The 25,416-nt window shown below is 39.0% G+C and overlaps 1 long non-coding RNA gene across 1 annotated transcript; it reads left to right on the forward strand.

Annotated features, from left to right (window-relative positions):
* The first annotated feature begins 212 nt into the window (after positions 1–212).
* Positions 213–25,416, forward strand: LOC121721004. The gene is made up of 3 exons (XR_006034720.1): positions 213–224; positions 16,802–16,807; positions 25,262–25,416. It is a non-coding gene; the product is annotated as an uncharacterized LOC121721004 (long non-coding RNA).

A 25,416-nucleotide genomic window follows, 5' to 3' on the forward strand; every position in this document is an offset into this window, starting at 1 on the left:
TTTCACTAATTCACGGATTGGGATAAATGCAGAGACCAAATTTCCCTCACAGGATCAAAAGAGTATATACTTATACTTACTTACTTATACACACATAAACATAAACACGTACACGTACACATGCACACAATTCAAGAATTTCTCAGAATTATGAACAGGCAATTCGGGGTGGGGTTGTATAAAATGTATTTTACATGTGAAATCTATGAACTAATCATGTTTTGGTACTTGTTGTCTAGCAGATACCAGTGAGAATTGAGTGTGCATAATGCAATTCAGTGAGACAGTTAGAATCATATATGCCCTATATGCCTTTCACCTTTTGTTTTTAGCCAGACCAGCAGATACCCTGACTTTGCTGAATTACTGAAGCTAAGCAGGCTTAGTTAGTACTTGGATAAGAGACCTCCTTGGAAGAGTAGGTTCCTGCTGGAAGTGGTGTTGGTGGCAGTAGGTGACACTCTTCCCTTTGGCCAAAAACCACCAAACACATATCAATCCCAATGCCCCATTGCAGTGACAGGGACACTGTACTGCAGGAGATGTTTTCTTTTGCATGAATGTTAAATTGAGGTCCTGACTCACCATGGTTGTTAAAGATCCCATGGCACTTATCGCAAAGAGTAAGTGGTTCCCTGATTTGCTGGCTAAATTCCCAACCTGTTTCATTCAATTTGGCCTTGTAATCATCCTCCCAGTGTGTAATTGGTTCATTCACTCCTTCACTCTCCACCTGAAACTAGTGTGTGGTGAAAATAAATGATGTTTTATAAACAAAGTTCGGGTGGAGCCTTCGGGATGATTGACAGCAATTAACTCACCCACTGCCGCCGCAGGGTAGGCCTATTTAAGCCGACCTCCTTTTCCATACGTCACACGCTCCGACGTTAGAGAAATCATCCCCCCTCCTCCCCCTACTCCTCCATTTCACCAATTGCCCTGTTACTCATCCTCCTTACACAGGGGGGTGCAAGCGGTCATCGCTCTATCGCGATGTCCGCTCCAGGCACTCCAGGACCACGGACAGCTACCTTGCCAAACACGCACTTCTCCCATACATTCTAGTCTAGCTGAAGCAATCATATAGAAGGGCGAACTAGTGAATGGCACATAATGGCTGTTGTGCATCACTTAGATGGGTGCTATATATACTTCATCAATACATACAATCAAATGTATATACATGTACATATATATACAATCAAATGTAAAGTATATATATACTTTACATTTGATTGTTAACATTGTTACCAGTTCTGTATACATTATTGTAACAGATGGGCTAGGTTTTTGGTAGAGTAACACGCACACTACGTAACACAAACACATAAACACACATACACACACACACACACCCTCACACACATGCACCCACACATACAAACACACCCACACACACACACACACACACACAAACTGACTTACATGCAGGCACACACTCAATAAACACAGAAGCACACATATACACAAAAACAACCACACAAACACAAAATAAGGAACAAAGTAGGAAATTAACACAATTTGACAAACGTGGAAAAAATAGATAGATAGATAGATAGATACTTTATTGATCCCCAAGGGGAAATTCAAGGTCTTAGTAGCATACAGACATCACACACAACAGCAGAAAAAGTAATATAAGTATACACATAAAAAACTCCACTGTACAAAATAAAAAAAAAATAAAATACTAAATATACTATATAAACTAAATCAAATATCCACATAGTGTGCTTAAGGATGATCAAGCATGAGGCGCTTGCAGTGACAGGGCAGGAACTGAGCCTGTAATTCTGTGTGCATGGTAAGGTGCTCTATGAGAGTGAGTGTCATGGTGATGGTTAAAATAAGTAAGTGCAACAGTGCAAGAATAAAGTCTAGAGACCAGCATAAAATAGATATGGACATATAAGAGAATAATGTATAATGTAGACAAGGTAATATATAAAAAAACTATATCTGTGCAAGAATAGGTTGAGGTAATAGGGTAGTATTAATAGGTAATAGGGTAGTATTAAGTATAAGGTATTAAGCAATCCAGGCTGTCGGAGGGAGGGAAGGGTTGTGCATATGTGCTAATATAGCATGTAAACAGTGTAGCAGTAAAACAGTAGGCTAGTGGACAGTCAGTACACATACATGGAAAGGGTGGAGAGGCAGACAGACTATGCAGAGAAGTCTATCTCTCCTCTTCCCTTTAGTGAAGCATTGAACAGTTCAATGGCCCTGGGGACAAATGACTTCCTCAGTCTGTCAGTTGTGCATGACAGTGAGCGAAGTCTCCAGCTGATCAAGCTCTTCTGCTTTGTAATAGTGCTGTGGAGTGGATGACATTCATTGTCCCAGATGTTGATCAGTTTGTTCAGGGTCCTTTTATCTGATATTGAAGTGATGCACTCCAGTTTGGCTCCCACGACAGAGCCAGCTTTCCTTACCTGTCTAGTCGCCCAGCATCCTTCTTCTTTGTGCTTCCTCCCCAGCATACCACAGCATAGAAGAGGACGCTAGCAACAACAGACTGGTAAAACCGCGCTAAAATCCGCGCTAAAAGACGCCTCTATTGTCGTAAAGGAGTCTGCCCCATGGTCATATTCTAGAACTGCTCAAATTATTCCGCCAGAAGGCCTATCGTTTCATTTCAAGATGCAGAAAGGGCGATAGTGTTGCACCTGTTAACCGTATTGAGTTTCTGTTAAAAAAATACAATTTGAAAGGTTAAAATTAGAAGTTAGCTAACCCTGGTGTCTTCCTTGGTTTAGTAGCTAGTGGATTTAATAGCATCTTTGGACAGCGCAAAAACGAGAAGGCAACAGTGTTCAAAGGTATGGCCACATACTGCATTCAGAATGAGCTATATATATATATATATATATATATATATATATATATATATATATATATAGCCTATAATATAGGCCTAGTTCTACAGCGAGTGGTCAGACAATTATCCATGACACCCAACTGTTTTGAGTTGCAGTTATAAAACCCAACTATTTAAAAATATTAGACAGAACACAAAAAAATAGTTTTGTTTACCCATAGCAACAACAGTTGCTATGCTTCGCTGGTTTAACGTGATGAGAACGGTGCAAACTTAACTGATGGGTTACTGATCTACAATTTTAATACACTTACATTTCTGACTGTGACATGATTTAAGCATACAGCAAAGTCCTGTAAAATATGCAATTTTAATGTAGCCAAAAATGATAGGCTATTAAAAAAAAGTCAGACAAGGCTTTCTGCCCTACCAAAATGTATGGTCACCGCACGCTACTGATGTTTACTCTAAAACATATATTCAAATACAATTAAAACCTCACTATTCACTAAGACAATGCAAACATTTCTTGCTGGGTTAACTAAATACCAGGTTTTAAGTACAACACCGTTAATACTTGTACGACAATACTAGTAGAACTGTTTAAGGTTTACACTAGTGTAGGGTTTTGGAATCAAACTCTTCATAGATGGCCCACAATGATCAAGATAAGAGTTTAACAGTAAAAACTACACTGAAAACCCTAACCCTAACTCTCAAATGATTAATGATATGGGGTTGAGGACAGCAATGTCCTCATCTGGCCACCCCTGGTTAAAATTTTCTCGGGACGGCACTGGCAACATACAATATAAGTCACCACAGACTGTTGTTATAATCAGCCATATAATCAGCAATATTGCGAGAGTAAAAACTAATGACATGGTGTCTCTGTTCATGCTATTGTACCAGTATATCCTTCAATTAATTGAAGCCCTTTAAAGGCTCAGGGGCTCATTTCTAGAAAGCGCCGTTTGCTAACTTGCGTCGCAACCTTGGTACAGTGTAGTTCGCTCCGTCGTTCTTGGATTTGGCGTTTCTAAAAAAGGAAGTTGGAACTCTCAATCGCAAACAAGGATGCAAAGTTTGGTCGTTTGAACTACTGCCCCTGGGCAGTCGCACTTGTGTCCTTCCTTGGTAGTTCCAGTTGGTGGCCTGAGCGCCTAACCAAAAAACACAACTGCCTAACCAAAAATTGCGAAGTGGATGTTTATCTCGTGAATCAATGATTGATCTATCCTGTAGCTTTATTTTGATTAAGAGACTGACTCCCCTACTTGGCTCATCCTTGCTATTTATGTTAATTTGAGTATTGCCTTGCTTTTTGATAAGCTAGTATTATAATCTTCAGAGATTCTTAAAATCAGCACAGTGATAACTTGTTATCCCAGCATCGTAGGCTCGATTTTCTTATGATGTGAGATTGTCCTGCTTCTCGCTACCTGCAGGTGAACTAGTGTGACCCGTAGATTCAATTGTTTTTGACTGATGTCTTGTACCTATTGGTCTCTCGATGTAGAGTAACTATATACATATATGTTCAAAACCTATTGTTGTGTCTCGTAGGCCTACTCTTACTCAGAGGTGAAAAGAAGAGATAGGATGCGAACTCTGGCCGAGCACACAGAGCACCGACGCGCTGCCATTAAGCCACGAGACAGTTGATACATTTTGCGATACCCAGAAATTTGTCCAGGCTATATATTTTTTCCAACATATTGGATATTTAACACAAATAATGACTCATATTGGTCGGCTTAAGTTAACTGTTTTATATGCTTGCAATAGGTTTAGGTTTTTGCTGATGGCATGCAATGCCAGCATTAATCACTCGGTTTAAATTAGAAAAATGTATTATTAATGGTATTACACGTTGCCACTGTTTCCACCAATGATATGTATCGCTGCATCATCAACAACGTTGTTGGAACTACAGTGTTCGAACGCCGGAGGTAGCGAATTGGGACACAGGTACGATGCTTTCTGGAAACAGGTGTAACAATGTCGTTGTTTGTTCGCAAGTTGCGTCGTACCACGTTGGTTGAGAAACGTCGTTGCTAACTTTTCTAGAAACGACCCCCAGGTAGGCATTACCTACAACTCTGGGGGCTAAGCCCCCCCTGCAGCGATGGGTTTCCTCTCCTCTTCTGTGGATGGTACTTTGGAGTAATTCTGTTATAGTGCATTGGAAAGAGCCTCACAGTGGTCCTGGAGTTTGTATTCAAGTGACGACAAGGTCTGGTGAGGTATCGCAATATTATCGCCTGGTGAAGTATCTCAATATTATCGCCAGGTATCGTCTCCCTCATTATTGTGTCTTGCCTACATAATGATGGTTCCACCAAGCTCAGCAGACTGTTAAAGGCCCAGCATGTGCCATAGAAGCTAGTAGCATTTTTAAAGAGATTTGAAGGTGATTATTATTAACAGAACAATGTGGTTATTTAGACTTGACCTGACCTAATCTGAAACTCAGGGGTATGAGGATTTAAATACTTAAGCAAGCGGTAAGCAATGCAGGCCTGCATTTAATATATATATATATATATATATATATATATATATATATATATATATATATATATATATATATATATATATATATTTATCTGTATTGATGGTAGACAAAAAACATATAAGATAAAAATGTACAATGCAAATACTGTGAAATATGTGAAGTATCTTTTGCAAATAAGGACATGACAATGACACACTGTATGCTGTGACGTTCAAGTCTTTCTGAAAGAACATCATGTACAATATTAGGATGCAACAAATTGACATTGGCTAGTTCAATCATAGACAAAATAAACATGTCAGGGATTGTTGTCAACATAACAGCTGAAATAACTGAAAATTGAAATCCTATTTCTAAAAAATGAGATGTCATAACAAAACTCCATCAAGAAAATTACCATTGCTTCTCCATGTTTCCTGCCAGCACAACCTTCGCTGTCTGGTGTCCATCCTTATGTGTGCAAAAGTGTCAGAACTCAAAATGTACACTCAACTCAAAGCCTCAAACTCGAAATGTGTTTCTTTTGATCAGATTATTAAATTAATCTGACAAACAGCAGAAGTAAATATTAGTAAATTAACCATTCTTCATTGTCAACTGCCACAAATTGAACATAGTGAAATGTGTTTGGTTAGCCCCCATAAATCATGCAGATTGATTGATTTTAGAGGTAAAAACAGTCAAGAATTAAATTATTAAGAATTAAATTTGTATTCAATTTTCATAATTATTATTTTTTGTTTGAATTACAGCCATTAAATAGAAATGGGAAAGAGAGTGAATATAAATTGACATGAGAGGAAATAATGAGAATGTGTACCTACTGACATATGAATTGGATATGCCTTCAAAAGCTCCCGTCAACAATACATTTAAATCAACAATAAATAAATCATTATACTATGTTATAATTTATATATCATCAGACAATGGTGTATGTGGTGTCTATCAATCTACCTATCTATCTATCTATCTATCTATCTAATGGTGTCCTGAGTCATATTATCATCTACTGTATGTGCAATTCATCTATGTACTGTATGTAAAAGCCATTGTAATTCAAACAGAAAAAGACCATTACAATGGCTGACTGATCATATTTCTTTGTATGTAAAGAGGGTAAGGTTAATGTAGTATTGTCATTATGGCAGCCTACAAGAGACACAAAACCCCTACACTTAACATCTGGACCTTGAACATCTTTGTGGACCAGCTGATAAACCAGCTGTTCAACATTCCTCAACCCCCCCCCCCCCCCCCCCCACACACACACACACACACACACATATACACACAGTAATCTTGTTAAATCTCATACCATTTACCTATCTGTCTCATTAACTCACATCATTAGCACTCTCACTGTCGACTATACATACTCGTCGTAAGGGCAATTAGACCTACTTTCCCAAAAGCAAGGAACAGTTACACTTGCTATCAAAGATATAGTCATTTATATGTAATAATACTGAAAGTCATTACACAGCCTGAAAAAAACACCAATCCAGTCATAAGGGTGATAAATGTTACCGAGGTAAATTTAGGTTGACACACATTTATAACTCCCATGCCTCCTGAAATAGCCTCTATAATAAATAAAGAAATGGTTCTTGTGAATAATATGTTCATTTTGGCTATTACCTACATTTTCTCAAAGGAATAGATTTGTGTGATGCTTTTAATAATAAATATATTGCATTGCACTATAATTCCCTGATGACAAAATGAATATGCTATTGTAATGTCTTCAGGCCAAGCTACCACAATTGGAAACCCTAAAGGAAATTAATATTACTACAAGAGCAAGTAAGGACACAAAAATGCCAATCTATTGCTGTAAGCAAAAGTTTTGTTATAAAGAATTAATATACCTTAGAGTGGTGCTGCCATTTCAAAACAATGTTAAGAATGACTCTCTTAAGGGAAATATTTAAGCTAAAAACATGGCATTAGCAAATAAAATGATACGATGGTTGAGACTCAGGGACCTACACCCAAGGAGAGGTTTTCCTGTGTCCAGGGATGTAAATATGTCACTCCTTAGATATTTTGTTGGTTGAGTGATAGATATAGTGTTTCACCAGAATAGCCAAACACAACTCATAAAGAATCCAAGAAATGTGCTACCATTAGAAAACATGAAACAAACTGACAAGTGCATTTTACAGGTAAATACTATTTCAAAGTTTGAATGCACTCTTTGAAATACATGCTGTCACTTTTTATTTATCTGTAAATTGAACATGAAAGTTTTAACTCATCATTCTTTTCTTTCTTTCACAGAAAACAGAGGATTACACTAGGAGATGTTGATCTGTCTGGTAATAGATTAGGAAGTGACTAATAGGACTGGTACACAAGGACACAAATTCAGCCAATTATCACAGCCACTGGAATTTCTGTTGAATTGTAGCAGAGGAGAATAACGGTAGCAGTATTGTACTAAAGGGAAAAAAATGCATGCATCTAAAAAGAAACTTCTTTTTTTATTTTGTGTCACCTTTAAAACAGATGGTTACTTGTGTGTTCAGCGGAAGTGTCTGTTAACTCAGTTGGCTTCCTATTGGTGGCTTAAGTCCAACAACAACAGGATTGGGGGTGTGAGCAACAGTTCAGTTTGCCGTCTTCTGATGCACTGGTGAACATAAGGAGAGCAGGCCAAGCATACTGTTACTCCAAGCGCCTGCCAAATCTTTGCTTGAGAAGTAAACCATAGCCACTACAGACACCTGCAATCTTGCAAATATGGCTTTTCTGCATTGTGTGAAAACAAATGAATGAGAGAGCAGGCAGTGATCACACATTTGTGCCAAAACCAAGATGTTTACAACTTGCTGAAATGGTGCCTTTTGTCCCCTTGTTTATGTATAAACTTTATGGTAAAACAGCCCCTTTATTTAGTTATGGTTATGGTTATGGGATTTTGCAGACGCCTTTGTCCAAAGCGACACACAATTTATTTACTTAATTTTTCTATTAAGTGAATTTCCATTGTTCCAAAACTTCAAAACCCATGCCGACCTCAAAATAGGTACCTCTCTGTCTTTTATTCTCAACAACAGAATCTCTCACTGCAAGAACAGTGAACTGATTTAAAAAATTCCACATGTTTGACTATATACAGTGCCCTCTACAATTATTGGTGTACATGGTGAAATTGAGAAAAAAGAGGTTTAAAAATGTTTTCTGGTGATTATCGTGGAGCAAAAACAATACGAAGGTGCCACAATTCATGGCACCCCTGTATTTACAGTTTTTGTTAAACTGTCAGACAACTGAGATGACCGTTGCAGTTTGATTTTGTGTTCAATACATAAGTTTTGTTTATCTGGATACATGTTTTGGATCATTGACCTGCTGGATAATCCAATCATGACTAACTTTTACTGTTTTAAGAGAGACAGACAGATTTTGATTAACAATGTTCAGGTATTTCATGGAATTCCTGACACCATGCACACTAATGAGGTGTGCTTTTGGAGGAAAATATACCCTTCACCACACTTGGCAGTAGGCACTGGGTTCTTTCAGTTATTCTTCTATCTATGCAAACTCACCTTGAGTCTTTATTGCCAAATATTGCCATTTTATCTGTCCACATTTATTTTACCGTGGAACGTTGGGAAATCCCATTCAAGTTAATGGAGCGTTCTATTAGCATGGTAAAGAGCCATATAATAAGATTGGAAATTGCATATAATGTTTTTGGAAACTTGGTAAATCTCAAACAGTGATCCTTTTTTTTGGCTCTTTCACCATCCTCCTGACTGTGTGTGAGTAGTTAGTGTCATTTCCAGACAAATGGCTATTTTTCCTGAGCCATTCCCTGATTTACAGAGAATAACATACTTTTTTGAACTTGAATTGTGTATTCTCTTGTCTTTCTCACGTTGAAGACTGGAGCATTTTATCTGTGTCACCTTATTTTTTATACCTCACCCACCATTTCTTACATATGTCATTTATATTTTGTAGATAATATTTTCTAATGTACGGAGCCCTAGAGGTGTCATCGCAAAATGTTTTGCATGTTGAGAGAATGTGGGCTCGTTTTACTACATTGTGCGCTCGTTTTACTAAATTGTGCTCTCGTTTTACTCTATTGTGCGCACAATTTACTATATTGTGCACTCATTTTACTAAATCGTATGCTCGTTTTACTAAATTGTAAGCTCGCTTTACTAAATCGTGTGCACAATTTACTATATTGTGCTCTCGTTTTACTATAGTGTGTGCTCATTTTACTAAATTGAGCTTTCATTTTAAGCATAGTAAAACGAGGGCACAATTTATTAAAACGAGTGCACAATTTATAAAACGAGTGCACTATTTACTAAAACGAGGGCACGATTTATTAAAACGAGAGCACAATTTAGTGAACATGGTTATAGAACATTGTGTGCACGATCTACTTAAACGTGGCCACAATTTGTAAAACATGCACTCAATATTGTCTTGACACATGTAAACATGAGCACATTATAGTATATTCGAGATCTCGATCTACTAAAACGCACCCACGAATAATTAAAACGTGTGCTCGAAGAAATTAAATTGTGTGCACAAAAACGTAGGCTTTAGTCCAGGGGTTCCCAAACTTTTCCACAACAAGGCCCCCCAAATACCACTAGGTTCTGGCCAAGGACCCCCTTATTAAACCCATTGACAATACTACAGCAAATGTAAAAATACATTAAGCTAATCCTAATAATTATTTTAGCCACAAACACTTCACGATGGAGCATACAGTGCGTAAAAAAATTATTTGGGGCTTTCATATATGACAGCTATCACGACTATTATTCCCAGTCATTATCATGGAAAATATAATGTTCAGATATGCGTCACATTATTATAATGGCATTGTATAACAACCCTCATAGTAATAGGTATATTTTAATTTTTTCAAATGTATTTATTTGTTGCTTTTGTTTTTCCCTCCAACTTGCTGAGGCCCCCCTGGCACCCTCTCGCGGCCCCCACTTTGAAAACCACTGCTTTAGTCAACAATCTAGAAGGAGGTAGTGGAAACCGGTCATTACAACAGAGCCCGAGTAGCCTATGTAGCCTAGTAGTTACATTTCCCCATTATGGATCTCCATAGCTGGCGGTTGACACCACAGGTGACCCTGCTACAAAGAGCAGAAGTCCGCTAACCATCCTGACCACCTAATGGTGAAAACTAAAAAGGCTTTAATTAACTGCCTACAGTTATCATCACAATACCAATATGAACTGTAATGTTACAGACAGCCTGATAGTAGGCCTAGTCCGTGCCAATAGCTAGGTAACACAAAGTTGCCACCACAGCAAAGCGAGCGGTAAGAAAATGTCGGAAATTACTAAATGTGAGCACGAAATACATATTTCGAGAGCTCAATTTAGGCCTACAACGGAGTCACGTTTTATTAATTCAAGGGCTCAATTAAAGGAAAGCGTGCTGACGTTTTATTAATTTGAGGTCTCAATTAAAGGAAAACGTGCTCACAAATTATCACAACCAGAAAAAATATCACTTAACATGTGATTTTTTTTACAAACAATTATTTCTTTGATTGTTTTTTTTTTCCACATTTTTTTCAGTATGAGACTCACCAAAAAGTTCATTTCTTTGAGCACTTCTTACTCATCTTTACCAGGGGTGCCAATTATTGTGGAGGGTGCTGTAATCTTTTTTAATGACCCCTGTGGCAAAAGTCAACTTTTTAACTTTCTAACATGTCCATTAGGTGTTTTTATGTGTTATAATACTTATTAAGAACACATAAAAACATCATGGCTGAGGGCTATATCTTGGCGATCTAAAACACATGGTTACCCAACACGGTTACCGGTGAATAGCATAAACAAATTTCGGGGTTTGTCCAGTCCAGTTGGGTGGTGGTTTTGTTATCAAACGTCAGCGCCTGGCGCAAAAAGGTTGGTCTTATGTTTCTTAATCACTCATGAGTGTGTTTTAGGCATTAAACAAATGAAAATTACATCTGTCATTCCCTTTAACAGCAAGCAGTGCAACTTCAAACAGCGCATCGGAATTTTGATAGTCAGCGGCACATTTGAAAGAATCTGCTTGCACACGAGACAGATATTCCACTAAACCATGCTTAACTAAAACCTGTTTGTGACTAGAAGAGTATAGGCTACACACCTCTGCACTCATCTATTATTTGAACTCATAGGCAAAGTGAAACTAACTTCACCATGGTGTCATAGTCAATGACAAAACAGTTATACACAGTTAATTACTTTCACTATTGACTGACAATGGGTTACCATCGAAAACATAGCCTGAAAAAAGCAACACTTACCCCAATAATGTTCGAATGACTGAATAAAAAACCTAAGGACATTTATCCTGCAGGAGTTGCTGCTCAAATCTCTCAAGACAGTGCATCTTCAGCTGTGCTTCGTGGTTGATTTCGCTTCAGTATAGACCAGGTTTTTCTTGGTCAGTGGCGTAATGCTTTTAGATGATGTAAGATAACGATTTTTAGATCACGCACCAGACCACACCTTATGTCTTTAATTGCCACATCCCTGAGTGCATTGTGTAATAAAAGAGAAGGGCATGGCAACAAATTTGAGTGTGAGTCAAGGGGGAATATTATGGTTTTGAAGTGTTTCACTGTTCGCAATGGATGTGTCCCCTGCATCAGTAGCTATCTGCGATTTCCAGATTGGCAGTAATCATGGTCTGATTCAGTGTGGTCTATGTAAGATGGGATGACCAACACCATCTCCCATAGACCTGGAAGGATACTTAAACCCTAACTATTTTCTTGTCTAGTTAGAGCAGCTAATTGATCTTTATGCAGAGTCATGATGTCTCTCCTTTTATATGCAACATTGTAAATAAAACTGATCCTGATTTTTCATACCACCTGACTGGGTCTTCATTCATCTGTGGTATAACAATTAGATCAATGCAACCTTATTAGATTCCCAGGGCCTGTAAAACAAAATCAACCAAACTTCACAGACCCTCCACCTATCAGTAGGCATGGGGTTCTTTCCAGTATTGTTAACCTTCTATGACACCAGATCCACCATGTTGCCAAAAAGCTCAGTTTTTATTCCATCTAACCACGAGACATGATTCCAGGCAAAGACCAAATAGCATTAAGGAACTCCATCCAGATATATTTGTAATTAAATGACAAGAAAGGCTTTTTTCCCTATCATGGGTTTTGAATAGTGTGCTAACTTGGAGGCCACTTCTGAAGTTGGTGACCCCAAGATGCTACTTTTTCCTGCACCACCAAAAGTGGTCCTCATGGATTTTTGTTGCCTCTTACCATCCTCCTTACTGTGCGTGGAGGAAGGATAAAGATATCCAGGCACATTTCTGTACATTTCCAAGCGAAGGAACTACATATCCCATCAGCTATCGCAAATGATACATTTTCTAACTATTTCCAACCAAATGATAGTTTAACACACTTCCTTTTGAATGAAAGACAACAAGATGATTAACTTCCTACCATCTAAATTGAGCAAATTTAACTTTCAATGTAAGAAAAACAGTTTTCGTCAGATGGCATTGAGGCAGGAGTCATACACATTACCATGGCAATGGTGACCTCTACTAATCAAAGTCTCTGCTTTTGACACTTTGAGGTAGTGTGTTTTTCCATGAAATCACATTAAAACAAGTTTTTTTCTTGAAACAAGGTTGATATAATAAGAACTTGTGGCGTCTACATGGACATATACAATCCCTTCATCGTCGCATAGCTGGTTTTAAGTCTACCTTGGATGGTAGCAATATTATGGCTTATAATCAAATTGTCAATAGAGAAAAAGAATATGATTTTTACTTCTGGAAATGGAGTGGCCACTGTTGAGGTATATTGATAATTAACTGAAATTGGATTACATATGCTTTTAAAAGGCAGAAATTCTTTACTGCAAAACAGATGTTAGCTGTTTTCATACATATGCCAGAATACCTAATCCACTGCCCTTGAAGACTTCTCCCACGTTTTTGTGCAAAACTCCTGCTTTTCCTTCGACCTTCCCATAAATGCATATGCATGAGTAAAAAAAGCACAGCTTACAGCACCCCTGTAGCAGGTAGAATGTGGTTTTATTAATGTGTGTACTGTTTGAACATGCATGTAAGAACAAAATAACGTCTTATGGGCATCTGCTCCACAATGTCTGAAAAGGTCAAGCTTCTGGAAACAGAAGAGATGTACATGCATGAGTTAAGCGTTATCCGTATCACTATGTTATGGTAACATTCTACTTTTCGCTGCACTCGGTGAGAACTGAGAAATTGAGAAATGATCAGCGCATTTGTAGGCTTATGTGCAACAGATATTGCAGTTTTCATGTTCCGTCCGTTTTTTTTTATTGTTGAAGATAGATACACGTTGGGGATAGTTACATGTTGACTTGTTGGTAACATAAATATTTCTTCTTAAATGTAATTGTCACAACCATGCCAGGTTCTGCCTCAGCCACACCCACTCCTCAATCGCCGGCAGCCACTCAATCATTCTCCCCTGAATACTGATTACCCACACCTGTGGGTAATCACACTGAAACTCTTTTTAAGCAGCTGAGACCTGGGCTACCTGTCTGTCCTCGTCACTGTTACCAGAGACTCAGATCGGTACCCTTGGCTGGCACACAGTGCTCGCTGCCCTTGATCTTGGGCTTTTCTCTCCCTCAGTTAAGTCAGTAGGCCTATCCTCTGTGCGTTTGAACATTCTTTAAGGACTCTCTTTGGATTTCTGTTTATGCTGTTTCTGGATCTTCTGTGTGTTTTTGGAGGCTTCTCTTTTACCCTGTTCATTTTGGATTGATCTTCTGTGAGTTTTGACTGAGACACGTATTCTTCTAATAAATACAGCTTTGATGCTGGAACCGATCCTGTTGACCTGAGGGTGTGGGTATCCTGACAGAAGGACAGAACGAAAGATTTCACAACAGGGAGACCACTTTCAGGACCTGGTGGATGAACTTCGCCATGCTCTCAGAGCTGCAAACCCAACACCAGCAGGTCCTGCCAGTCCAGTGGTAAACCCCACACCTTACTCTGGCTCACCGGAGGCCTGTAAAGGGTTCATTTTGCAATGTTCTCTGGCCCTAGAGATGCAAGCTCACCGATTCCCCACGGAGCGATCACGGATTGCATACATAATATCTCTACTCACTGGACGTGCCCTGCAATGGGCAGAAAGCATCTGGACCCTCGACGGCCCTGCGACCCGGTCAGTGGATGACTTTGTGATCCATTTTCGGGAGGTTTTTGGTCTCCCAGAGGGTCATTCCACCGCCCAGGCCACGCTGCATGCCCTGAGACAGGGCAGAAGGGCCATCACCGAATATGCACTCCAGTTCCGCACGCTAGCCGCGGCAAGTGGCTGGAACGAAGCCGCCCTCATTACTGCCTTCAGACAGGGGCTGGAACCCACACTTCGTCTCCAGCTGTCCTCATATGATGACACAATGGGCCTGGAGAGATTCATCCAAATGGCTATTCGGGTAGCAAATCGAAGGGAGAACTGCCTCCAAGAGTTGCGATCTTCAGTACCATCCACACCAGCAGCACGCAGAGAAGGAGCTTGGATGGGGAGCACTACTGAACCAATGTAGGTGGATTCCATGCGACTTGCACCAGCAGAACGAAGTAGGAGACTGACACAGGGCTTGTGCCTCTATTGTGGGAGCTCCCGAGGACCCGCTGTGCCAACACCTTCCATGTCCACTCCATAGTGGGTAAGCCTTTAAGCCGCAAGCAGATTCAGTATCAGACTAGGTGTCTAAACATGCAAGTAGGGAGTCTTCATGTAGAACGAATCTCCTTCTACGTTCTTGATTACTCTACGGCTGATGTAATCCTCGGCCGGCCATGGTTAATTCAACATCAGCCTGCTATTGCCTGGTCCAGGGGTGAGATATTGCAGTGGGGAGAGGGTTGTCATGACCACTGCTTTTGCATCTGAACCCTTCAACTGTTAATTTTTAGTAGCCTATATTCGAACCTATCCATAACCCTTTTTTGTTATTTGACTCATCATTTCACATACAAAAATATAAATAATGTCAGACAGCGAATTATTTATAATTATAAATAATTATTTAAACTGCAGCACCCTCAGCACCCCCCTTCCCGCGCCCTTGTGCACGGGTGGAAAACGAACTTTACGCCATGCGCTGGTACCCAAATTACAGCCCAATATCTGGCTAGGTGATATTACAATTTCATAACTGTTGACTGATAGGTGAGTCAGTTGGGTGTTGCATCCCGAACCAAGGCCGGCTGGGTACGGTAGTTCCAATATGAAGTATTGCAGTCACACCATGATGAACTCGTACACTAAAAACTGCTGATTTAATTATAGCCTACTTAATTAAAAAAAGGCGAAGGCTATTTTCACCCTGGTACAAATATCAAGTATAGTTAGTACCAGTGTAACTAGTGTCTAATTAGAAGTGGATGGTATCGTACCCTGGTGTATATAGCAATGTGTGCTATTTACATCCTGGTGTCAGTACTGATGGACATACTAGTGTCTAATTAGAAGTGGATGCTATTAGTACCCTGGTGCAGGGCCAGCATAAGGCATGGGCAATCTGGGAAATTGCCCAGGGTGCCACAGCATGGTGAGCTATAGGCTACAATATTGAATTGAATGCTGATCTTCAGCCTGAATCGCCAGGTTGCTAGCAGTGCAACATAGCAGAGGGGCGACAATGTAATAAGGTAAAATCTGAATCTCACCATACAGACGTCATCATATTCAATAGGTAGTCCGATTTATGTATAATATCCTGTAATAATAATATGTTTATGTTACTAAAAAGCCTAATTGTTTAATTGTAGGCTGTGAAGCCCGGTCGCAGTTGTCCCGCAAAATGTATTTATTTTTCTGTGCGGTCCAGTAGTGCTGGGAAGTAGTAACGTTGAGCTCACCCATACATTGAGACCAGCCCCGATCTGCACGCTGCAGCCAGGGGCTTCTGCAAAGGTAGCACACAGTTGAAAGTGGCACGCAGTCTATGAATATGGGGGAGACATATTCCTATTTCACCCAGGGCGCAGGATTGCCTTCCACCGGCCCTGCCCTGGTATAGTAATGTGTGCTATTTACACCCTGGTTTGAGAATTTTCAATTTTTCTTCTTCAAATTGCGTGCCTCTGCAGAGACGTTGGTAACACATGTGCACTTCTATTTAGGGACGCAAATACCGGTAGCTACTTTTCTCAACCGCTCTGGCTAAAACACTCCTCACCAGAATCAAACCCCAGACTCCCCAGTGCCACGTTAACCACTTCTATATGTTTTCACATACTACTGTATATGTTTTCACATACTGTTATGAGTTTTCAGACCTGACCACAATAATCATGAGATTGCTGCTAACCAACAAACTGACAGTTGTATGTATTCACTGAACAAAGCTTATAAAAATAAAACACAACTTTTACACCAGAAAATTCATCAAAACAGATATTAGTGCCGAAATCTTTCTAAATTCTTCTTCTATCCTTTTTGGTAACACTTTAAATTAACACACCCATATTCATCATTAATTAGCCAGTAACTAACATAATTGTTAGTAAGATATTAGCCCTTAATTAGCAGTTATCACTCGTTAATTAATAATTTACAAGGTATCACCCATATTCCACCCTTAACAGACCAATAACTAAGACTTAAGCAGATATTACTTTCTAACTACTGATTATTACTGGTAAATTAGAAGGCAATAAGACACAAATTATGATCATAACATCATAGGCAATGCATAGTTCTGGCCTTATCATGTAGCAGTTCCAAAAGAACAGCCGTTCTCCATTAACAACACCCAAATAGCATGGTCTGTTCTTGTGGAATGAAATGCAAACCTACAACTGTATACTGCCTAAATACATATGAATTAATCCAGTAAAAGTGAGAATTATGCTCCCTGTTCTAAAGTGGAGTGCTTTTCATATTTAATTAATGAGTAGTTTACTAACTAGTACTTTATAATCACATACTATATTGACATTTTCCATAACAAAAGTGGGTGGGTGAACATCAACAAAACCCTTGTATGGGTTAAGGCAACCCATTAGGCCATCCTAAAATGTTTATTCGTTGTAACCTAACCAAATGAGATCTAAGACAAGGGCATTTTTGATTGCCATAATAGCCCTTATTAGACATTGTTTTAGAATAAAATAAAGAACTGCTTTGGACTATATTTTATTGTTGTTTTATTGTTTCACTCATTGGATTGTATACTAGTTACTAATACTAGTTGGAAAACTAATCATTAATTAAATATTGCTCACTGTGCCTGCACCAACACTCACAGCATGGCTATTACCATGTTGACGGGGAAGTTAACAGAATGCAAAATGTCAATCATTCCGTTTCCAACAATGTGGTTGTAATAACAGGAAAAGGCAGGATCTGTGTGACAACTGCCATAGTGAAGTAACAAACTGACCACATAGATTTCAGTGGAGGATTATTTCAGTGTTATGCAGCCTCATCATTAAAAAGTATCTGGTCTAGTTCTGTTCCCTGATCATTGGTTTGTTGTTTTCACCTATGTCCTTTTCATAGTTGGCCCCAGTGTATTTAAACCTTCATATTCCCTCTGTGCTCTCTTACGCTGCTGTATTGCTTGTCTTCTTGGTCTTCTTCGTGTATCATGTATTCTGAAGTTTTTAAGTTAAGATTTGTTTGTGTGTTGAAATTGTTGTCCATTTCAGTCCTACTTTAGACACAAAACATAACAACCATGTCTGAATATTGTCTATAGGCTATTCTGTATATTTTCCTTGCTACTGATGATTGGATACAAATTTTGTATGTGTGTTGACTTTGCCAATAAAGCTGACTTTTTTTTTTTTGTTTCCTTATTATCTATGGACTGGGGTGTGTTTCTCCTTAGCCTCCTAAGATTCTGTACAGACAGCACCAGCTAATTATGATTTAATAACTGCCAGGCTGTCTGTCTCAATATTATTACAGGAAGAAGAGGTCAAATTAATAGCTCGTCATCAGCCCTCAATATCATTCATGTAGTTTTAATGATGTTAATTCCAACAGTAAATCTTAATTAGATGTCAAGATCTTCAGGGAAGTCTGTCAATTTGTTCAAGCTGTATCTGTTTTTCAGGGTCTGTAATTTTGTTATCAAAGAACATCGCAAAGCAGACAAACAGTTATAGAATTCTTCCTTTCATAGTGTTTTTCCAATCACACTAATTGGTGAACAAACACAAGGCAGGTAGAATAGAACGTGTTGAGTTGCATATGAGGACGTTTTTTTTAATGATTTACATTTCAAATCAAGTCCATTTATTTTTACAGCATATTTAACTCAACAGGGTGGACCCAAAGTGCTTTACAAATAATAAAATAGTAATAAATAAAATTAAAAAACAAAGAGTACAAATAATAATAATCATAATAAAAATAATACATTTGTAAGTATAGAGATCATAGATCAATTTCAATTTTAGAGATTGATGTGGTAATCAATCTCTAAAAAAGGTGACAGAAGTCATCAAAAGAACAGTCAAAAATGTCCTAAGATAATTCACCATGAAAAACAAATCATGCTTTGAGGATAACCCCTCCTGTTTTCACAAACTTGTATTCATTATAAAGTAATCTATTGTATTAAGTATATACACTCTTTTGATCCGTGAATTAGTGAAACACACTCAGCACACAGTGAGGTGAAGCACAGACTCGGAGCAGAGTGAGCTGCCTTGCAACAGCAGTGCTCGGGGAGCAGTGAGGGGTTAGGTGCCTTGCTCAAGGGCACTTCAGCCGTTCCTACTGGTCGGGGTTCGAACCGGCAACCCTCCGGTTACAAGTCTGAAGTGCTAACCAGTAGGCCACGGCTGCCCCAAATTATTGCATTGGATCATATACTACTTCATACAACTTATAAAATAAAACAATTTCATGTCTCATAGTAAACTCTTTGCATTGCTCTGTGCATCTCTGTGCTCTGAAGTATGACCATTTGGTCACTTCATATGCACATGATCATATCCATGAAATGGGGTATAATTATGACCAAGGACACGTGTAGTAAGACATTTTTGCCGTTAAGATGAGTACCATATATGTGTGTGCTATATTCATCCATTTTCTCTTTTGGTGTGGTTTGTGAACATGTTATAGATGGATTTGCTGCAGAAAGCAGAATGAGAGATTTATGTCCAACATCTGTGGAATGTCATGTTCAAGGTGTTTGTGAAATCATGCTGCTTGTGTTGTGCCTTAGAGAAGGACAGCCAGGCCTCTGCTTTGGCAGGCTGGCGCCCTAGGCCTTATTTACTGCCTTGGGGCCAATCTTGACTGGAGATCTTCCACAGATGTCGGTCGTTAGGGGATACAACCTTATAGATATGGGCCCAGTTTCCCGATAACGACGGATACACGCTCTTACGAGGGTTTTCTACGATTCATCTTACGATCGTCCGTTTGGTTTTTCCGACTGTTTCCCGAACATGCTCGTAGCGTGAACGCACGTGCACTGCTCTTAAGATGCTCTTAAGGGGAGCTGTCCATGTTAATAGTTCTGAAATATCCTCTAATTTGACAGTGATGTCAAGTGACTGCCCGTCACAGCTATAGGCCTACCGTTTAAACTTCGGATCTACACATTAATTCACATCAATACGAAAATAGAAACACTTTGAAATCTGCATGAAGCATCCCAAATCCCAAGTAGGCTAGGTTATATACCACACACAGACATAAATAATTGTAATTATTTAGGATTAGATTGTTGCACCACGCAATATTTTTTCGCGGTGTCACTTAAGAACACGTTTGAAGATAAGAAAGAAGTCGATAAGAAAGTGAGGAAATGTGCTTAGATTTTGATGCAGTACAGACTAAACCACATGTTGCTTTCTCTGCTTTTTACCTTATAGGCCTAATAAAATATAGCCTTCACTTAGCAAAGATAATGGCAAACTATTCTGGCAACGTCTCGTTTCATAACTTAACGATTGCATTTTTTGTCCGCTTTTCATCACATTATTATGACCATTAAATGTAGGCTATGCTATTTTGCACGCTAAAATCTGATTCATCACAGGTAAACACAATAAAGAATGGGGACGTAAGTTGGATTATGTATTCTAAATTGTAATTCCTCTGTATGTCCTGTTGGTGACCTCAGTGAAAAGTACTGTTAAGATGCTCTTAGCCGTTAACGAGAACTCTGGAGCACTCGTAGATCTACGAGTGTTTTCACAACGCTCTTAAGCTACGATGGTTTCGGGAAACAGTCGGCAAATCTTAAGACGTTCGTAAGAGGGACTTTACGACGCTCTTAGGCTTAAGATGCTTTCAGGGGAACTGGGCCATGGTCAACTTCTTAAGTAACCAGGTCGTAAAGTGGTTTGCGTACCATTAATGGAGATGTCTTGTCTGTCTTGTCAGGAGGGTATAAGAAGTGTGTCCTTGCTTTGTAGCATCAGACTGCGTCTGTTAGCTACACGACGTCTCCGGATTCCGTGAATAAAGCTCTCTGAGACTTCTGACTCAACTCCTGACTGGCTGAGACTTTGTTTTCCTGATCCCTAGACAATTTTTGTTCCTACACATGGTACTACGACACTAACATAACATAACACATTAAATTATACTACTTCTACTACAATTACAAAAACAATACTACTACTACTACTACTACTACTACTATTATTATTATTATTATTATTATTATTATTAATAATAATAATAATAATAATAATATTGTTTAACTTCCATTGTGACTATGAAATTAAGAACCACTGGTAAAACCAAAGTGATAACTTACAAGTTTGCCACGAGGCCATGTTGGTAAGTAGAAAATGGTGCATATAACATGCATGTGTGTATTTAGGGGTTATTATGTTTTTAAGAAATATGATAAGAAATATATGTAGATATCTCTTCACCTCTCTTTTACTTATTGATAATCCTTTGATCAATTCAACCAAGGGTGCCATATTTGAGTTGTCATTAAGCTCAGTAATCAACATCACTATTATGGTTGACAGAGAAAATAATATTGAATCTTAAAGAATAAATATTGAGACTTCATCCTCACCAGCAGTCAAGATAACAGAAAAGGGCCAAGCAAACAACACAGACTTCACAATAAAATGTTAACACTCTACTTGAGAAGCCTAGACAAAAATAACCAAGCCATTTCACCTCAGCAAATGATCAATTGTAATTACCAACCTGCAGATCAGTGCTGCCATCCCTGCAGGCCCATGGGGCCCTCTGACAGAGTCATTGTGAGTTCCAGTTACAGGTAACTCCACAGGCTGGGTAGTGGTGGAGGGTTTTAATTGCTTTGTGCAGAGTGTAATTGAAGGTTCAAGTGTGTTGCCATGAGGAGTGTGACTCCATTTGCCCCAACCTAATTAGTCCTGTCACACCAGCCTTCTGCTTTCAATTTTCACGTTTTTCGCTTGTGGTGTTACAGTAGGTGAAAAAAATACTGGAAATATAAGTTGGTAAGTGTAAACCACTCTCTGTGGCAGAGATGGATGCATATAAATCATATTAAGCAAAGGGCTCTTGGACTTATTTCAAGTGTCTGGAAGCTTGGATTTATATAAAAATGTGGTCTAGGGTCATTTAAGGGTTTGTTCTACAGAGGAGTCCAAGCCTTACCCTAGCTTTTTGATAGGCCTTCTCATTTTGGGGGGTTAGCTCTTTTTTCCTGTGCCTCACCCTTTCCATGCAACCCTGTCCCCATGCACTCTCCCTCTGGGATTGCGGGGATCCCTCTCAACCCCACACCTGTGACAGCAGTTTTTATTCATTCAATCTTTATTTATTCTCGGAGGTTCATTGAGGGTAGTCCTCATTTTCAGTGAAGCCAAGATTACACAGTTACAATGGAATAACAAGAGATATAGTATAATAATTGTGGAAAATAAAACAAAATATAACAAATAATAAGATAACCTACATAACATTATAAAGTTGTATATGCCTATGATGTAAAAGAGACATAAACGGTCATAACATAGTCCAACCTTAAGACTACTTCAGACCATTATAAAATAAAGTGAGTGGATGCTTAATATGTACTGTAGCCTATCTAGTATTTATGCTGCATGCTATCCCAGACACATATCATACTGTACAGTGCATATTTAGATAGCCAGCTAACAATATACTCCAAAAACTGTGAACAATGTCTCTGAACCTCCGGCCTCCCATTTCATCCAAAACATATTAAAGGTGGTGCTATCTTTAAATTATTACTGACATGTTATGTGCCTTACTGAAACCTGGCTTAAACCAGATGAATACCTTCCATTAAATGAGTCTACACCTCCCTCCCATTTGAATTATCATGTACCACGCACCAGACTGGCAGGGGAGGTGGAGTAGCTACAATTTATGAATCTAGTCTTCTCACATCTCCCAAGCTCACACACAAGTTTAAATCTTCTGAAGTTCTAGTCCTCATTTTTTTTACCTCAAGACTGGAAAACTAATCAGCCTGTAACTGTGGTCACATTGTACAGACCCCCCAGCCCCTACACTGAATTCTTAGAGGAATTCTCTGATTTCTTCTCCACTTTAACTTTCCAAACAGAAAAAATACTTATATTGGGTGATTTTAATATTCATCTATCTATAAAGCAAGAAGCGTCTGTGTGTCCGGATGTCTGTGGCACACATACTGTATCTCGCTGACCGTTTGTCAGACTGATTTCAAACTTGGCAGGTGTCTTGCTACAGGTATGAGTAAGTGCAGTGCCGCTAGCCACTCCCCCTCCCACACAGCACTGTAAGCTACCAGTGAGGCTAGAAGCAGGGCTTTGGCAGAACTGGATCAGTGTAGGTTACACGGGTAAAAACTTAAGCGAGTGCAAGATGTGTTAACATGTCTGACCTCAACAATAAAATGACTCCTCGGATTTTGCAACAACACGCCAACACACACAGGTGTAGTGCAGTGGCTCTTCAAAATTACGTAAAAAATGATGTGCAATAAACGGACACTTTGAATAGCCCAGGCTACTTTGGACTGTCTTTAGACTTTGAATAAGCAAACAACAATTCCAACTGCAAGGTCCTAAATTGAAACGAGCGATAATGGTCCCGAATTAAAGAACGTCTCAGAATGCCACACATGCAAAGCATAACCAGCGACAAGCAACGAGTGGCAGACAGAGTGTGATGTCACTTATAGGCCACCAGAGACTGTTTTTGAGTCACACCGTTGCAAATTTCATATGATGATGCATTATTCCACAAAATGGTTTGTTTTCTCTATCTTCAAGTTATTAAATAGGGTACACATAATAGCCTTGACTCAAAACTGTTAGGATTATGTCATTTTGATTTGTAAAAAATGTCACATGCAGCCATGCTTAAATTCTGCTCACTTCACATGTATTATATTATTATATTATCTGTATTAATTATTAAATACTTACCTGGAATTATGTTACGATTGTCTCACAGTTGCATTTCAATCCCTAATTGACCATGTCTGGTTCTGCCAAAATGTTAATTCACCCACGCACCGAGACAACCATATTATTGATCTAGTCTTGTCATACGGCATAAGCATAGAGCAGTTAACAATCTTACCACAACACTCGACCTTAACTGACCACCATCTAATTACTTTTAAAATGACATTACAATATGCAGTACCTAATTCAGCTGAATACTACAGTCACGGTCTATCTGAAAAAACTAATGCAGACTTTCTAGAACATTTTTTGCTTACGCTTGCCCCATTCCGGACTCATGAGGTAGGCCTATCAGAAGGCCCTTTCCTTAATTCAGCTGAGGTCGATTTGTTAACTGATAATGTGATGAACTCATTACGCTCAACCCTTGACTCTGTAGCACCACTCAAAAAGAAAATAAGAAAACAAGTAAGGCATGCTCCGTGGTATACCACACAGACAAAAAGCCTCAAACAAAAAGCGCGTAAACTACTGTAGAACAAAAATGGCGTACCACTAAATTGGAAGTTTTCCGCTAAACATGGAGAGATAGCCTTATCACCTACAAAAAAGAACTTAACGAGGTTAAGTCAACCTACTATTCCTCGCTGATCGATGAAAATAATTCAAAATTTGTCTTTACCAAAATTTCTCGCCTGACAAAGAGCCATACCGAAGTAACCGAATCTATCCCTATAAGCCTAAACAGTAATGACCAAATATTCATACTCCATTGCTGAATGATAGCGAAAATACAGATGAGACCTCGAACAACATTGAATTAATTTACACCTATCGACATATTAGACCTCACTGCCACAATTTCCTCATCAAAATTTACAAGTAGTCTACTAGATCCTATTCCTACCCATCTTCTGAATACTGCCCTCGATTTCTTGGATAATGCTTTGCTCCAGATTATAAATAATTCACTGCTACCAGGGCATGTACCACAGTCGTTTAAGTTATCTGTTATTAAGCCATCCCTCAAAAAACCTACCCTTGACCCTAACAGCCTGGCCAACAATAGGCCTATATCCAGGGGTGGAGTGGGGCACTAAAATCATTTTGTCTGGTGGAGAGCACACTGACATCCTCCATCACTGTCTGATGGACCTAATAGAGTGCCCTACCGGTTGTATAAGAGTGCACCAGATGTTTTAAGATTTGACTATTTTACTATTTAAGGAAATAGTTTGGAAAAAGCAAAGTATTCCCAAGGCTTGGTGAAGGGCTGGGGGAATTATTTATTCCCAAAGAAAAGGACGCAGTGGAGATTAATCAATTTAGGCCAATTAGTCTACTGAATGTTGAAGGGAAGGTTTTCTTCAGTGTGGTGGCACGGAGACTGACAAGTTACCTTGAAAGGAATAAACTAATTTTTTTTACCACAGTGCTATTCTGTGTGATGAAAGTGTTTGCATGGCTCTGATTGGAAATTGCCAGAAAGAATAGGTCAAGCAGGAGCAAGGCATCCTACTAGCTTGAGTAGGAGGGGAAACGTATAGTCTAATAGCCGTTTTAAGTCTTGCACCAAATCACCAAGGTACTCATGACTGTCAGGTAGGGGTGTAACAATATTTTAACACTATATTTAAGAAATCTTCAGTGATGAAATATTACTCT

The sequence above is a fragment of the Alosa sapidissima genome, chromosome 10, assembly GCF_018492685.1.
Source record: "Alosa sapidissima isolate fAloSap1 chromosome 10, fAloSap1.pri, whole genome shotgun sequence".
NCBI classification, from domain to species: Eukaryota; Metazoa; Chordata; class Actinopteri; order Clupeiformes; family Clupeidae; genus Alosa; species Alosa sapidissima.